This window comes from Onychomys torridus, chromosome 5 (genome assembly GCF_903995425.1).
Source record: "Onychomys torridus chromosome 5, mOncTor1.1, whole genome shotgun sequence".
NCBI lineage: Eukaryota > Metazoa > Chordata > Mammalia > Rodentia > Cricetidae > Onychomys > Onychomys torridus.
Genome location: NC_050447.1, coordinates 49,939,117 through 49,953,859, shown reverse-complemented (window position 1 = coordinate 49,953,859; position 14,743 = coordinate 49,939,117). Strand labels below are relative to the sequence as shown.

Here is a 14,743-nt window from a genome sequence, read left to right as displayed (position 1 = left end):
CCCATGGTCCCTCAGCCTCCTCAGTGACTATCACATCCCAGTGAACCAACCCGTGTCATAGCTGCATGGCCCTCCAGACACCCCGCCCCCAAGAACTTCCTCTAGCAGATCCATCTGTGACTTTCTTCCAGCTCCTATGATGTTTTGATTAAGCTGCCAGAGACCTTACTCTCCAACATGAAATTGAGGCCAGGTCCATCAACACAGATGTAAATAAACAGATGCAAATAAACAGTTACAGAAAGACCAAGATAGACTGTAGCTCAAAGTTTTCCTGGTACCACCCAGCGCGGCCCAGCATGACAAATCTCTCTCACTCTCTCACCCACCAGTCCCACAAAATACCATCACAGTAGACAGAACTCAAAAGCAAACAGATATGACAGTAGAGTCCTACCAACAACAAGAAAATAAATAGGAACACAGGGGTAAAAAAGATTACAGGGATGTTCAAAAATGCACTACCGAAGGCAAGTGAAGAAGACCTGAAAGTGTACTGTGAAACAACAGGAGCAAGCCAGGGCAACGACACAGATCTCGGGACTGTTACCCAAGAGACAGCTAAGCAATAACAAGCACACGGCCTTAGGTTCCACAGCCAGGACAGAAAGAAGGGGAGGGGCTCCTGAAAGTGGAAGTGAGGCTAGGCATTGCTAAAACCACTTATTAAAAGGGATACACCTGAGTTCCAGGAAAGGCACAAAGCTACACAGAGAAACCCTGTCTCGAAAAACAAAAACAAAAACAAACAAACAAACAAAAAAGGATACACCAGATACCTAGAGGGAAAAGAATTTTCCTTATACATCCAAGCAAAAGACTAGATGGCTTACTACACAGAGAGAATTCAATCAAATCAGGCCAAAAAAAAAAAAAAAAAGAAAAGAAAAGAAAATCAAAATATTTAAGATACTATGAGAGGGACTGAGCAGTTAAAAGTACTGCTCTTCCAGAGAACCCCAGTTCCATCCCCAGTACCTACATGGCAATTCCCAACCATCCTTAGCTTAAACTCTAGGGGATCTGATACCAACTCCTGACCTCTCATGGCACTGTGTGCATGTAACAGACAGGCATACATACAGACAAAACACTCATCCATACAATCAAATAATAAAATGATACTATGAGAAAGAAATGTGAACCAAGAATTTTATATCTAAACAAAAATCACCATCAAGTCTAAATAAAGGCAGCAAATTTGATCCACATACAGTGTCTAGGAACAGCAACCCCATACACAAACCCATTGTAAAGAATCTGCAAAAAGCCAGGCAGTGGTGGCATGCACTTTAATCCCAGGGCTGGGAGGCAGAGGCAGGCTGATCTCGGAGAGTTTGAGGCCAGCCTGGTCTAGAGTGAGTTCCAGGACGGCCAGGGCTACACAGAGAAACCCTGTCTCAAAAAACCAAAAATAGGCTGGAGAGATGGCTCAGAGGTTAAGAGCACTGACTGACTGCTCTTCCAGAGGTCCTGAGTACAATTCCCAGCAACCACATGGTGGCTTACAACCATCTGTAATGAGTTCTGATGCCCTCTTCTAGCCAGCAGTCATAATGCTGTATACATAATAAATAAATAAATCTTTAAAAAAAAAAAACTAAATAAATAGAGAATCTGGGGGAAAAAAAACAACTTCAGAAAACCAAAATCACTAGAAGAGACAGTCAGCTGAGGGTACTGGGCACTGTAAGGAAGACTGGGAGAAGGAGGAGGGCCCCTTGCGCCCCACCCTCCAATAACAACTGTTTCAAACAGGAGAACACAACTACAAAATACATTATAACTGTCTTCAGTAACTGTTGCAAAGGGCACTGGAGTCCCTGCTGATAGCTGAGGATGTCTTATTCCACACTAACTCTTACAGCACTCCACTCCTGCTGAACATTCCTAAGAGTGGAGAAGCTGGCAGAGTGGTGATCAAGTTTATATCTGGGTACCACAATCTGAACAGGAAGGACAGACTTGGATGTGGGTATATGTTGACACACTCTGCCCTGTCCAGTGAATGGGCAGTGGTGGCAGTGGGCCCTGCAGCAGTGTGTGTCTCTGGAGCCTGGCTGTGCTGCTGAAGATCCAGTCCTAAGGACACCACAAACACTGCTAGGCTCAATCTACAGGACGCCAGGACCAACGGGGAGGAGCTACTGTGGGCAAACATAAAAAAGCCGACAGTTACGAAGTGTAACAGCTGCAGTGGGGTGAAGAGACTCTTGAAATCCATGACCTTTTTTCCTCACCAGTACTCTGGGGAAAGAGGGTACCTGTAGCAGGAATCTTAAGACCATTTGTCTTATTAATAAAATCAAAACTGAGGCCAGTTATTGGGGTGAATACTGGAAGATAAGAAGCAGAACGAGCAAGCCACAGCTTCCTCACCTGGCCAACTTCTCAGCTGATCCTGTTTCCTCAGACTGGAAGCCTCTGTGTCCTCATATCCAAATGGCTCTCAGCTGAACTGTTTTCAAAAGCCTGAAAGCTTAACCAGCCAGTTCCTAGTTTTCACGCCTTATATACCTTTCTGCTTTCTGCCATCACTTCCTGGGATTAAAGGCTCACTTCATGGGATTAAAGGTGTGAGTCACCATGCCTGGCTGTTTCCAGTGTGGCTTTAAACTCACAGAGATCCACCTGGCTCTGCCTCCCGAGTGCTGGGATTAAAGGCGTGTGCTACCTCTGCCTAACCTCTATGTTTAATATTGTGGCTGTTCTGTTCTCTGACCCCAGATAAGTTTATTAGAGTGCACAATATTTTGGGGAACACAATGCCACCACAGGTGCCAGGGTCTCACCTTGCAAGAAATGAAATAGACCAAAGGAAAAAAGAAAGAAAACTGTGTTGTACTGCACCACGGAAGACACATCTAATTAACAGAAGGGATCGTGGGGGCAGGGTGTCTGTAGGAAATTAAAGTAGACTTTAAAAGCTGACAAAAGTAAGGAACGGGCAGAAACTGAACAACAGGTAAAGTCTGGGTCATGTAATGGCAAGATGTGCGAGTGACAGCCGCAGTGGGAGTGACACTGAGGGACCATCAGCACAAGTCACCACATGCCATTTTGTTTGCCCTTGATTTCATCAAAGGGTTCTTTAAGAGAAAACTGAAACTAGGAAAAAAATACTTGCTACACATAGGCCAATAGGAAAGACTAGGAAATCTGAAACTGAGCATAAAAAAAAAAAAAATCAGTCTCTAAGAAGAGCCAAAACATGGACAGATGCTCCACCTGCTGGGTAACTGAAAACATACACATCTGACAAGGCACTGAGCCCAATAGCTTGCAGGGGCCTTGGAGTGATCTCCTTGGACACAGGAACCTTCCAGTATGTACACCTACTGTGTGAAGATTCACTCAAAAAAGAACCACAATGGCCCCAAGGTGGTGTCTTGAGCAGCAGGAGTGGCTGTGAGCACTGCTCTCTGGGAGCAGAAACAGCAGGAAAGGGGACAGACTAGAAATGCACAGCACATGCAGTCCAGAGACTCAATGACCTGAGGTACACAGGAGGGAAGAACACTCTATTTCTCCTCTTCCTTCTGGACTCTACCTCTAAATATGCTTCGAAAAAGTGATCAGATACACACATTGACAGCATCAGGGTAACTATCATCAGGTAACTATCCCAACTCCAATCAGTTCTGCTGTCTTCAATGGCAGCCTGAGGACTGTCCCAGAGCCTGGGATCAGGTGCAGCTCCCCTAGGTGAGGGAGAATAGCCCTGGAACTCTGTGCCCACAGCTTCCCAAGGCCTCTTGAGGAGGAACTGGAAGTACAGAGCAGCAATGGCTGAGAGATAATGTACCTCACGCCATACATAAAGCCTGTCTTCTCGCTTCCAAATTGAGAAGCAAAGACTATTGAAGGGGTAAGCATTACCTCTGGGCACAGCCAACAGTCCTAAAGCCGACCAGCCAAATTCAGCACTAGACTGAACACAGTCCAGGGTCTAGCAAACCCAAAGAACTGGAAATGCACCACAGAGCCTTTTCCAGGAAAATGCACATAAGCAAATCTTTGCAGTTTTCAAGGTTACACAGATACTAGAATCACCAGTATGCCTACCTTAGTATCTCAGGGCAGATGGGCACCTGAGGGACTCACCTTCCCAGCTTCACCTGCAGCAAGTGCAGTTACAAGGCCTCTCCACCCATGGCCCACAAGCCACATCACCCCAGGAGAGCAATAAATGCTGACCAATACAAAATCATTGGTCTACTTAACACAGCAAGGTTTTGTTTGGGGGAGATTCACTTGACTGCATGGCTTTTGTGCATGAACTTCACAGATGAAAATGTCTGTCACAATGTCAAAAGACTGGACACTCCAAGCCTACCCAAGGAAACACAGGTGCGGAAGCCTCTGGGAACCCTCAAGAGAGAACTGGCCTACAGCTTTGGCCTTCTCCAGGCCCAAACATGGAAGCCCACAGAGCAAAGAGCTAGAAGGGAGGAGCCAGCTCCCGACATATGTGGAGCTGCCCCTTGTTCCTAAGCCACCTACTATGGACAGCATTGTGAGAAAGTAAGATAACCGCCTGGTCTAAACCTGCTTACTCTGGCCCTGTAGCCTACTCACAATGGCCTCCCTCACAGATTCCATGAGCAGTGCCTGCCTCTCCTAAGGAGCCAATGGCAGCAGCTTTCAAATGCCCAACCCCAGCATCTTCGTGCTTTCTAAAAGCTCTCCAAGCGGCTTAAGAAAACACTCTGAACTGGCCATAAAACCCTGAACCCTGACCTCCTCCAAATGAGGACACCACTGCCCCCTTAGCTGTTAATCCAAATGCTTCTGTTGCCAGGATAAAAACATTTAAAATTCTGCTAACAGGGAAGGTTTCGATAGAAAAAACTAGGGCAAGAAGCCCAAGAAAACTGGAACAGAGAGTGGTATGCGCAGTTGCCATTTTGGCAAATTAGCTTTGCCGTTTCTCAGAAGGCCTGGGGAGTATCCAGTCCTAATGTAATAAAGCAGCTGGACTAAGACTAATGTTCAATAAAGACTCAGAATGCAATTACCAGTTAGAGTCCTGGAGCTCCCATGGTGCACGTGGAAAGAGGGCAGTCCACCAAAGACACAACCCAAGAGCTCAGCGGGGGTACAGGAAGATGAGGGGTGGCTCAGCCACATGTTAACATGGAAGAAGGATTTAATCATGCCACCCCAATACACCACAGAAAGGAACACCAATGGAAAGTTCCAGGTCAGCATGTAGGAGGACAGCCGTTCCCTCCACAGGAACTGCATGTGTATGTCTTCCTATGCCTATGGGAGGTGCACAGCAGAACACGGGGTTTTGAGATAGTACATTTCAGACCTAAGGGGACTCCCTAAGGGGAAGCAGAGATCCACGGTCTCCTTCCCCTTGGACTCTGCACTCTACATTGTTTACTTTCCACATGACTTATTTATATTATTTACCGCTTGCCAGTGACACAGCTTTTCTAGGTCAGAGTAATTCAGTGCACAAAATTAACACAAGCATCAATTCTCAATGGCACCTGAGACATTCTTCCCCAATTCTGGGTCTTAAATCCAGAGCTCCAAGCCACTGATCTAATAATCTTTCGAGGCCTTCTTTAACCCATCTCACTCAGCCCCCTACCTTATCCTTTCCCCCACCCCCGACTCCTCAGCCCTCCTTTCTGCACCTTGATTGAACTCCTCAGAACTCCTGGACTAGTTAGTCACACTTCCTCCACTCCCTTGCTGCCAAAGCTCCACAGACAACCTTGCTTTCCTGCCCCATTCCCAGGGCCCCTCAGGGTGCCAAGTGCTCTAGGGCACTCAGTGAAGTCACTCTACTTCCTCCCTCCTTGTACTGTTTCGGAGCTCCTCTCCCCTGAGTTTCACAGTCCTCCTTCCTACCAGACTGCTCCAGCTCCAGGGCTCTGGCTTCTCTCCCACAAGGCTCTCCACGTGCCACACACCAACCTCCCAAGGACTATCCCACTTCCCGCAGAACTATCCCCCTGGGCCACTGTTCTTCCATCTCAGCCCGCTCCCTATCAATTCCCTGCCAGGACACCCAGGGCAGGGCCCTCTGCTCAATGGGCACTGCAGGCCTGGAACTCAGCCAAAAGTCTCACACATCTAGCTGACACTGCAGCACTCTCCCAGCTCGGCCTCACTAAGCACCAGCACAGGCCGCTGGACATCTCTTTTAGGATATTAACTCCAGGTACCGATCACAGCCCTTCCCAACGTCTCAACTGTCAGCAGTAGCCCATGTTATCCAGCTGCTTGGACCAAAGCCTCACGCCTAGGTGGTTCTTCCTTCCCATCCTACAGACTCTGGCTCCAGCTTTGCCTGCACCGAGGCATCACCTAACACCTGGATTCATGTGCAGTTCCCAGGGTTCTCCACCTTCTGCTCCAGAACTCTTAACAGCAACTAAAGGGCCACATCACAGACAAGATTTCCTTGGCTCATTAACATGCTGCAAAGGCATGAGGACAGCTTGTGTGCCCTCAGCAGATAGCTACACACCAGCAGCATCCCTATTGGGCTCTCTTCCTGGCTTACTCACTGGACCTGCCCAGTCACCCCACCTCACCCCCAGCTCATAAGGAACAGCCCAGTCTAGGCCCTTCTAGCCAGACATCCAGTGGCCCCTTGCCCCTTTCCCACATGTTCTCACAGGTTCCTCAGTGACACTAAGTCATTCCTAAAAGACCAACACCCACCTTTCCAGTCCCATCCTGCCTTGTGGATGAGCATTTTCTCTGGCTTACTATATTTCTTAAATATCTGCTTTGCTTAAGCATCTGCCTCCCATGTCCTGCTGACAGCTGAGCCCCAGTGGAGCATTTGAGCAGCCTGCACAAAGCCTGGCCGGCCCATGCTGCACCCAGTATATATGCCTGCGATGGGCCCAATGGAAGACACTGTGCTCATTCCAGACCCAGATCCCAATATGACATCAGCATTGCCACTGAGAACCCACTGGCAAGAACCCCATTTACCCTGAGCTGGCCAGTGCAGAGACTACACCGTGTAGAGATATCACACTGTGCCTCATTAATACATACAATTGTGTCAACACCATAAAAATGAACTTTATCACATTTCAGTGAAAACTAAAGTCAGGCATGGTGGCACACACCTGTAATCCCAGCACTTGGGAGGCAGAGGTAGGCAGATCTATGAATTCAAGTCCACCCTGGTCTACATGACAAGTTCCAGCCAAGCCAGGGCTGCATTATGGGGATATGTTTCAAACAAACCACACACATACACATACACACGTACGTACATACATACATACATTACATTACACACACACACACACACACACACACACACACCAAACAAAATTAAATTAAATTTAAAATTATGGGCTAAGGTCTTCAAAGCCTTTGTGCCTGTGTTCTGGTCTCCACAGGACTGCACTATAGTTAACTACATAAACTCAACTGCCTTGCTATATGTGAGTAACAAACTGTCAATATAGACCAGAGTCAGTGCCTGCCACAGTCAGCAATGAAGAATGGTAACTGAATATTTAACTACAAACATTTTTAAATTTTCAAATATTTGCAGCATCCATAAAAGAAAACTGTAAGTATTAATACAGGAATTCTTATAAGCTATTTCAGGGAAGTTGAGATGGAAGAATAAATTCAAGGCCTACTGGACTAAAAACCTGTCTTTCTGGACAGTGGTGGTGCACAACTTTAATACCAGCACTTGGAACCGGGCGGCAGTGGCGCACACCTTTAATTCCAGCACTCAAGAGGCAGAGCCAGGAGGATCTCTGTGAGTTCGAGGCCATCCTGGTCTACAGAGTGAGATCCAGAACAGGCACCAAAACTACACAGAGAAACCCTGTCTCAAAAAAAAAAAAAACCAAAACCAAAAACAAAAACAAACAAACAAAAAAGGTAATTTAAAAAAAAACTGTCCAAAATATAGAGGACTGGGGGTGTAGCTCAGTGGTGAGGCATGGGTTTGATCACCAGTACAGGATGGGGTGAGGGGAGTACAGAACACTACTTAAGAGTATAAAGCTTCATTTTGGGGAAAAGGTTAAAAAAGGAAACACTACAGAGTATCAGCTCGTGACATGAAAAAATAATAAAGGCAGCAAGAAAAAATGATAGCAAAGGCTCACTGCACTCCAGCAAATTGCCCACTGGGATTCTCAGTCAAGGCCACGTCATACAGGATGTTCAAATGGCTTCTTTCCCGTTAGCCTCGAGGACAGGCATCTCAGAGCCGTTTCTTACATCAAGCTTCTCCAGGAGCCCTCATGCCACATCTGGCTTGGTGTGGTTATTTCCACAGGAAGCAGGACAAAGCAGCCAGACACAAAGCCCTGGACTGGAATGACACACCAGTCACCAGATGCCTGTCCAACAGTGTGTCTAACAAGCCCACTGTTCATGCCACCAGTGAAAAGCCTAGCATGTTCCTGATGTGTCTGGAAGGGGCTGTGGAACGCATCTACGGCTTGTCTGGCCTCACTTTATAGAAGAAAAAATATGCTTCACTGTTGGCAAAAAGCCGTAAGGCCAGGAACAGCCCTTAGCAAGTACAAGTGAAGAACAGATGTAGACAGGACACAATGTGTGTGGAAATGGTACTCAGAACCACTGCAGGAGTGGAAAGAACGGATTCTAGGCCCCAAGTCCCACAGTGTCCCCAATATACTGCTTTGCTCTACAGACTTCAGAGTCCATGAGAGTTGGAATACCAAGTCCACAGTGCCATAAAAATCAGGATACAGACAGACATGGTGATACACACTTTCGATTCCAGCACTTGTAATGCAGAGGCAGGTGGGTGTCTGTGAGCCAAGGCCAGACTGGTCAACATACATAGCAAATTCCAGGTTGCCTAGGCTACACAGTGACTGTCTCAAAAACTAAACTAATTAAATTAGATATACATAAAAATCAGGACAGCAAGTGTTACTTCCTGTCCCCTTAAAGAAGTAGCAAAGTGGTACTCAGGCAGCCAAGTCTCCAGGAACATGGAAACTACTGAGGCATCGAAGACCCAGGAGCACTAACAAAAACACAAAACAAAAAAATCCAAAAGCCAGGAGGTTAGCAACAGGATTCATTTTATTAACTAAAGCACATGGGAAGGCTCAGCTTGCTTCTTCCCCCCAAACACATCTGAGCTGGAGTATAAAAGAATGAGATGGGCCTGAGGAGACGGCTCAGGTGGTAAAGTGCTTGTTGTACATACATGAGGACCTGGGTTTAGATCCTCGGCACCCACAGAAAGGCTCCTAGGGCTGGTAAGGCAGGAGCAGATCTCAGGAGCTTACCTAGCTAGTCAGTCTAACCAAAGTAATAAGTTCCAGGTTCAGTGAGAAACACTGACTCAGAAAACAAGACAGAAGGACAGAAGATACCCAGTAGTTATCTCTGCCATTCACACGCATGCACACACACCACAAACAGAACAAGTGAATGAAACTGAGATAGAAAATGGCAATCAGACTCTAAGTGATGGTCAGTTGTAAGGAAAACAGAGAAGGCAAGAACTACTTCTTCCAGAGGTCCTGCCTTACCATTGGGAAAATAGAGGCAACACTGTTTTTCTTTGAGATAGAGCCTCTAAAAAATGTTTCAAGTTAAAACTAGGAAAGAACAAACAGACCTAAAGTCAGGTCACTTCTTTCCTAGGTTGATAATGACTGATTTAATGTGTCACTTTCTCACACTTGCCCACACACAAATATCTCATCAAACAAGTCCATAGGAGCAGGAGAGACAGATAGCTGGCCACAGGAAGGCCCACAACACTATACCACCCACAGACCTGTCTGGCCAAAACACAAACAGGACAACAAGCCTCAACCACTGATTTCTGTCTCAATGGTTTTCTCCCAGGCAGTGGACAACAAGCCAGATGTGTGATGGTGCCAGACAGTCTTCTGGACACAAAGGCACAGCTAAAGATTATCTTAGGAAAGCCAAATACCATGGCAGACACTGTGGTTCAGCCTTTAATCACAACAATCAGGCAGCAGAGGCAGGCAGACCTCTATGAGTTTGAGACCAGTCTGGACTACATAGCAAGTTCCAGGCCATCCAGAGCTACATAATGAGACTTTGTCTCAATACATAAATATTCAGGAAAAAAAAAAGAGAGAAAGAAACCCAAGTACCTAGGAGATGGGAGGTTCCACTTAAGTGTGTGGCCAGTGAGGTCCTAAACATTACACTCATGGGCACAACCCTACTGAAGGGCGAAATGGCTGCTGTGCTGGGAGGCAGCAGTTCTGACTTTTGGGTTTAGGACCTCCTGCAACACCACATTTGCTATCATATCAAAATATGTTTGGATAGTGTGTTATTTCTTTTAAAATAAGTCATAGAAATTTTATCTTTCCTCTTTTCAAGACAAAGTTTCTCTGTATAACCCTGGCTGTCCTGGAACTCACTCTATAGACCAGGCTGGCCTCAAACTCTGAGGTCTGCTTGCCTCTTCCTCCTGAGAGTTGGAATTAAATGCATGCACCACCACCACCCAAATGAAATTTTATTTTTTATGTACATATTAACATACAAGTACTTTTTAATGAAAAAGAACTACAATTTCCAAAGTAACAAAGGCTTCATGAGAAGTGACATGATCTTGCCCCTTTATAGACCTGCTAACCTCCAGGCTACAGCTGCATTCTACAGATCCTACTCGTAGGCTGGCAGAACTTCATTCAGCCAGCCTCATGGGGGGATGCTGCTAGAACTGGGGGAGAAATTCAACAGCTTTTGCACACAGCTGTGGATAAACTCCTTTGCGGTGACCCTAAAACTCAGCATTTGCTTTAGTTCTTGAAGTCTAACTGCAGCCTGACACCCCTGGAAACTTTGCACCTGATTGCCTCAAAACCCACTAATCTGTTCTGCTTGCCAAGAACAGAGGCAAGTTTAAGCTTCCATTTATCATTCAGAAAGTCCTCCCTACTCCCTACGGTATACGTAGCCTATAGATGCTATTCATGACATACAATGATACTAAAAGCATTGTGCCAGGCATGGTCAAGCAGGCTCATAATCCCAGCTCTCAGGTGACTAAGCAGGAGGATCCCAAGGTTAGCTTGGGCTATGTTTTGAAACCCTATCTCCAAATAAATAAACAAAACCTCTTGTGTGTTAACATTAGCACTGACTCCTCTTTGAAGGAATTGTTGGGCTCACAGCAGTAAATACAGCTTCCTAAAAATTCCAATCCACTTGACAACTCAATTTGTATCACTGATAACAGCCTCCTTAGGAGTGACAGGCTTTGTAAGAAAAGCATGTTGGTCAGGCTTTCTTTTGTAGTAGTGGTCCATGAGAAAGCTGCTTGTTCAGCTTACAGCTTCCATTACTACAGGGAGGTATCCTGGGAACAATCCCAGTATGCAAATGCTCTCATCTGTCCATGTCATCGGAGTGTTAAGACGAAGTGAGTACTAACAGCTTTACTGCAACATTAGATCATTTAAAAACATACATTTATTTTTATTCCTTTTAAGTGTGTGTGTGTGTGTGTGTGTGTGTGTGTGCGCGCGCGCGCGCGCGCACGCGTGGGAATATACACATGAGTGCAGGTGCCCTCAAAGACTAGAAGCATCAGATCTCCTAGAACTGGAGTTATTGACAGCTATCAGCTGCCTGATGGGTAATGAGAACTGACTTGGGATCTCTGGAACAGCAGCAAGTGCTCTTAACCATTAAGCCATATCTCTAGCCCATCAAGGACATTCTTGGGTAAAAATACGGCATTTCCTGTTTCACTGTCTTGCAGAGAACACAAGAACACAGCATGGTGCCACAGGCCTGACTTGTGTCATCACAAGTCATCTTCCACCAAATATGGTTTCACTGAGCACCAGTCATCTTCCCCACCACCAATTCTGCACCATCAGTCCAAATGCTGACACAGAAAAAGATAAACCATTTCCCATCATTCTTTGGGCTTCACAGCTGTCCCAGTGGCTGTGGGCCATCCTGATAACCACAGCACTTGCAGGAACACGGAATCAACCTCCATCTCTGCCTATCTCTTCACCTGTGCCTTCTTTACCCAGCATTTCACCTGGTCCAGGCTGCAGCACTCAGAGTGTCCATTCCAGACCTCGAGTCAAGCTTTCCTCAATTACCACTAGCTCTTCCCAACTTCTGCTGCTCAAGGGGGACCACCATCCCCTAGCTCCTTGGGAAAGAAGCCTGCAGGACCTGGACATTCTGGGCATGCTCCCTTCAACAGTCCTAAGGTACTTCTAGTTCTTCTCAGCATCCCTTCTCTGCTCACATGTCACCCAAGTGCATCAACTGCCAAGGACCCTGGTTCCAACACACGTCACACCTCCATGGCATACCTTGATGGCAGACTTGGTGTGCCTCCCAAACCATGCATGACTGAGCGGGAACTACACCTGTCGGCAGCTTCTGATCACTGCTTGTCCCACCAAGCCCATACCAGCTCCTTCAAAGGCTCCATTCACCCACATCATTAGGCCTTCCACAGCTCTCAGTGGCTCTAGCCCTTCCAGCTGGCCTACCTACGACCTCAGCCTCACAAACGTCATAGAGGCCACACAGTGGTAAACCAGGGCCCACAGAGCGGGTCCAGCTCTTACCGGTTTCTGTGTAACCCATGAGCCAAAAGTTGATCTTACATTTAAAACAATAAGGGGAAAAATTTAAATAACTACTGTAGTTTGGGATATAAAAATTAGATGAAATTCAAATTTCAGCCCCCAAATATGGTTTCACTGGAGCACACAGTATCCATTGTCTCTATGTTATCTGCTGCTTCTGCCATATAGCACATCCAAGAGCTGCTGGGCTATGCCCAATCTGCAGCAGGCAGGGCTGTTTGCACACTGGGCTCACCAACAGGGGGGCCTATTGCAAGGTTATTAGTCACATTTCCAAAAATTATGAACAACCTGGATTAGAGATGAACAGACCATAGTACATACTGTAACCCTGAACCATGGTTTTTAGAACCAGTGACCTGGACCAAGGAGATGTTACTTGATGACTATTATCTGCACCTACTTAACCAACAGAAGAACCACTTCCACATACTTCAAACTGACCTACAAGACCCAACCTACACGCTCATCTCCACTACATAAGCCAACATTCCAGGCATTAATACCAACCTGAGCCACAGCAACTGTATTCTGCTGTATGCTCTGTAATGCTAGTGCACTGAGTTGAAGCTAGACCAAAGCAAACATTCATATATCTGGCCAGACATGGTGGACTACACCTTTAGTCCCAGTACTCTAGAGGCAGAGGCAAGCAGATCTCTGGAAGTTTAAGACTAGCCTGGGGTTGGGAATTTAGCTCAAGGCCCTGGGTTCAATCCTCAGCTCAAAAAAAAAAAAAAAAAAAAGACTAGTCTAGTCTATATGGTGAGTTGAAGGCCAGCCAGGGCTATATAGTGAGAACATTATCAAAAAAAAAAAAAAAAAAAAAGCTTACCATCATTTTAGTTCAATTTATTTTCCCATTGAAATGTCACAACTAACCCCTTGAACTCCCCCCCCACAAAAAAACAGGATCAGATCTGAGCTCAAATGAGCAAGCAAGATGTACACACAGACACTCGCCAGGCGGTGGTGGCGCACACCTTTAAACCCACTTGGGAGGCAGAGCCAGGTGGATGATCTCTGTGAGTTCGAGGCCAGCCTGGGCTACCAAGTGAGTTCCAGGAAAAGGTGCAAAGCTACACAGAAAAACCCTGTCTCGAAAAACAAACAACAACAAAAAAAAAGAGTAAGACACTCAATGGGTGGTGGTGGCTCACGCCTTTAATCCCAACACTTGGGAGGCAGAGGCAGATGGATCTCTGAGTTTAAGGCCAGCCTGGTCTACAGAGCAAGTTCTAGGACAGCCAGGATTACACAGAGAAACCCTGTCTCAAAAACAAACAAACAAACAAACAAACAAACAAACAAAACAAAAACAACTAAAAAAAAAACCAAGACACTCTAGCTTGGAGACCCTATCTCAATAGTAGTGTCTTTATTAAACCAGAACATGTCCCATGCCAGAACCGGTATATAAAATGCCACTGACTGATTACTCCAAACACATGGCAATGGCCAAAGATGGTGGACCAGGACACACCTCTTCCCTGCTTTACAACAGAGCAGGGTATCCTGGAGCAAGTACACCCCAGGGCACCTTACCTACCAGGTTCTCACAGGTCCCACCAAAAGCTACCAGGTATCTGGATGGAGTACTCCAGTGACCATGAGTAAAGGAAGGTGACTAGAATGCTGGTCATCAATTTCAGCTATGGTAGCAACATACAGCAAGAATCTGTTTGCCTCACAAGAAAACTGTTGGTGTATTAAAAAGAATTACTTCGGGTTAGCAAGACAGCTCAGCAGGTAAAGGCACTTGCCACAAAGCCTGACCTGCCCGAGTTCCCATATTTGAAATCCATACGATGGAAGAAGAGAGGCTCCTGAAAGTTGTTCTTTGACTTGCATCCACACACAAGTACACACACAAGAGTTAAAATTCGAAAAACAAGTTACTTAGAATCATGTATGTGGTACATGCCCATAACCCCAACACTGAGGCTAAAGCAAGGGGGCTGTGGCAAGTTGGTCAATACAGAGTTCCAAGCCAGGTAGGGACACATACAGAAAGACATCTAATAAACAAAATTTTAAAAAGTTTAAAAACAACTTAAAAACCCAAATCCACTCTCTTTCTGCCTCTGGGACATTTTCTTTTCTTCACCATGCTCTTCAGGATGAAGAGACTGCATACA

The 14,743-nt window shown here is 46.1% G+C and overlaps 1 protein-coding gene across 10 annotated transcripts in view; it reads right to left on the bottom strand.

Moving 5' to 3' along the window:
- Positions 1-14,743, bottom strand: part of LOC118584370 (BTG3 associated nuclear protein) — a 79,367-nt gene that overhangs the window by 57,102 nt on the left and 7,522 nt on the right. The window contains exon 1 of one of the 10 annotated variants that reach the window (XM_036188569.1): positions 2,380-2,398. The exons of the other annotated variants lie outside the window; for them this stretch is intronic. The gene's annotated coding sequence lies outside the window, so the exon portion shown is untranslated. Of the gene's footprint in view, positions 1-2,379; positions 2,399-14,743 lie in introns of those variants that run through there. 10 annotated transcript variants of the gene reach the window in all.